At 41.9% G+C, this 3429-nt stretch overlaps 1 pseudogene; it reads left to right on the top strand.

Moving 5' to 3' along the window:
- The first annotated feature begins 568 nt into the window (after nt 1–568).
- LOC101004772 lies at nt 569–1931 on the top strand (annotated as a pseudogene).
- The last annotated feature ends 1498 nt before the right edge of the window (nt 1932–3429 follow it).

The raw sequence follows: 3429 nt of genomic DNA, 5'->3' as shown, positions 1-3429 counted from the left end.
TTCCAGCCTGGGTGACAGAGTAAGACTCCATCTCAAAAAATAAAATAAAACAAAATAATTAAAGTGGTCAAAGAAAGGGAAAAATGAAAAAGGTATATTAATAAAGAGTTACTCAAAATTATATGTAGATGAAATGTGTTAGTCTTAAAACATAATTTTTGGCTAGGCACGGTGGCTTACACCTGTAATTCCAACACTTTGGGAGGCCTAGGTGGGTGGCTCACAAGGTCAGGAGCTCTAGACAATCTTGGCCAAGATGGTGAAACCCCGTCTCTACTAAATATACAAAAATTAGCCAGGTGCGGTGGTGGGCGCCTGTAATCCTAGCTACTCAGGAGGCTGAGGCAGAAGAATCACTTGAACCCGGGAGGCAGAGGTTGCAGTGAGCCAGGATCACGCCACTGCACTCTAGCCTAGGTGACAGAGCAAGACTCCGTCTCAAAAAAAAGAAAGAAAAGAGAATAATTTTAAAAGTAGGATACAATCATAACTTTTATACATACATAAAATTCACACATGTCAAAGATTTTATATAGTTTTTAATTAATGAGGGAAGCAGTAACATGCTACAATTGATTCACAGGAAAATTAAAAATATCTCATATATAATAAGCAATGAGGAAACAAATGTATAAACAAATGCAAAAGGCGTTGATGTGGGGCAGCCAATAGTGAAGGTGGCTACATGGGTCGCCATGGGGACAGGGCTGTTTCTGGGGAGGCTATGAGGGGGTAACAGGTGCATGACAGTGGGAGTTACTCTCAGCACAAGCATGTACAGCAAAGGTAAGAGTAACAGCAGCATTAACCCATGTGACAGCCACACCTTGTTGAAGTTAGCACTTTACATGTATGAATATCTGCTCCATGTAGGAGTTCAGAAATCACCCCGAACATTTTTATCAGAGATAAGATGGGGGAAAAAATCACATTGGGAGAACCACCAGGCTTTTTACATTCCTGGTGTTGTGTATTTTGGGATCTCTACTCTGCAGCTCCAGAGACAAGGGAAACATGTGAACGCTCAAATGAAACAAAAAACATCCATGATTATCCTTTTATGTCACCTCGGTACCCTGGAGGTCCAAGGTTCCCATTGAGGATACCTAAACAGGCACTTAGAAGTGTCCTAGGAAGTCAGCCATTACTCCCCTGTGGAATCCAACTTGACAACAAGGACATTTAAGTATGGGTGGGCCAATTCCTCCAAGAGGAATGGTGTCCGGAGGGCCACAGTCTGACCCTTGGTTGTCAGTACAGAATGATGAAGGAGAAATGAGATGCCCAGTGAATGCTTTAGGTGGCTCTGCAATGCCTAGAATGAACATGGGTCTGGAGGGTGGCAGATCTTGGCCAAACCCAACAAATGCCAATTCAGTACCATACTCCTCAACATCTCCTGGGCTCTCCAGGAGGTGAGGTCCACAGGAACACCCGTCATGTCTAGTCTAGCAGATTTAACCAACTCTGGAAATATGAATGAATGCAGTATGTCCTAGACCTAACAGACCTAATTTTCCAGTGGGACCGGGGTCAGATGGTCCCACGGATAGATTGGGAAGAATGGAGTCACATCACATGAATGGCCTTTATGCTCAGGAAATATGGACAGTATTTCTAAAAATTCTTCTGATAAAATGAGCCTGAGTAATCAACTGGGCTCAGGGATGATGGCAAAATTTGGGAAAAATTTTTAAATCCTTTTCAGAGAGTTACTCCCCTTTCATAACAGTGAGTGTGTGATTCATTACCAAGTCCCCTCATGTAAACCACAGTGAGCCAGCCCATCACAGAATTACCACAAAGGAAAATGATTCACCACAGCGTACATTTAAACAAAGAGATCAGTCTGGGTGCGGTGGCTCACACCTGTAATCCCAGCACTTTGGGAGGCCAAGGTGGGTGAATCACTTGAGGTCAGGAGTTTGATACCAGCCTGGCAAACATGGCAAAATCCCGTCTGTACTGAAAATATAAAAGTTAGCCAGGCGTTGTGGCACATGCCTGTAATGCCAGCTACTCGGGAGGCTGAGGCAGGAGAATCGCTTGAACCCAGGAGGCAGAGGTTGCAATGAGCACAGATCGCACCACTGCATTCCAGCCTGGGCAACAGAGCGAGAATCCATCTCACAAAAATAAAATAACATAAAAATTAAAAAAAAAAAAAAACACAAGGACTCTCAATCATACCAAACCAACCTTTTGATTTCTCACCCTCTCCCCTGTTGTGTGAAGAAAGCAGGTCCAAACATAATTGGAAAAACTGTGCAAAGTGGCCTGGCCTAGTGGTTCACCTCTGTAATCCCAGCAGTTTGAAAGGCTGAGGTGGGAGGATTACTTGAGCCCAGGAGTTCAGGACCAGCCTGGGCAAAAAAGTGAGACCCTGTCTAGTACCAGCTAGTCAGGAGGCTGAAGCATGAAAATCGCTTCAACTGGAAGGCAGAGATTGCAGTGAGCCAAGATTGCACCACTGCACTCCAGCCTTGGTGACAGAGTGAGACTCTGTCCCCGACCCCAAAAGAAAAGAAAAGAAAAAGTACAAAGTGGCATATTAAAGTTGCCCTAAATTGAACTGCAAATAATTATGTTTGTATGTATATGTGTGGGAAGAAGAATGTACTGTATCTATGTGTATTACATGGACATATGCACAAACATGCATTGACCCTCAGGACATTGTAAAATATTATTACCTAACATCTTAGGTAGAAATAAGTAGGGATATTTATTCCATCCTTGTATTCACGTTAACATTTCAATTACTAAAAGTTGCTTCTGCATCCTCCCTGAACTATTTTGTGCTATCTATATCCCTGTTTTATGCAAGTTCTTTTCCTCTTTCTTTCTTTTTCTTTCTTTCTTTCTTCCTTCTTTCTTTCTTTCTCTCTTTCTCTCTTTCTTTCCTTCTTTCTTCTTTCTTTCTTTCTTTTTTTGGCAGAGTCTCACTGTCCCCCAGGCTGAAGTGCAGTGGGACAATCTGGGCACACTGCAATCTGTGCCTCCTGGGTTCAAGTGATTCTCCTGCCTCAACCTCCCAAGTAGTTGGGACTACAGGCATGAGCCACCATGCCCAGCTGAGCTCTTAAGGTGAACTCAGATGTTATGTTTTTGTAAGTGTCTGCAATCATGGACAGGAATAAAATCACTTATTTGAGAGTTTATATTAAATAAATAAATAAATACAAAACTTGCTTATTACAGGAATAGAAGTAAAGAAATCAGTTGTATTTCCACCTGACAAAATTAATTTGCATGTTTGTGAATAAAAGCTATTTGCACTGCTATTCGTTTTCTACAATTTGCAGAGTTGTAAAATATCTCAGAGACAATGAAAGGTGTAATGACCCCAGCTAAACCACCTAATTTTCTATCGAAGTCATCAGCAATCTTTTTGATGCATTTCAAAGTCTTTCATAATTTTAGCAATCA

This window comes from Papio anubis, chromosome 6 (genome assembly GCF_008728515.1).
Source record: "Papio anubis isolate 15944 chromosome 6, Panubis1.0, whole genome shotgun sequence".
Lineage (NCBI taxonomy): Eukaryota > Metazoa > Chordata > Mammalia > Primates > Cercopithecidae > Papio > Papio anubis.
The sequence above is the reverse complement of the archived record's forward strand: the minus strand, read 5'-3'. Positions and strand labels throughout refer to the sequence as shown.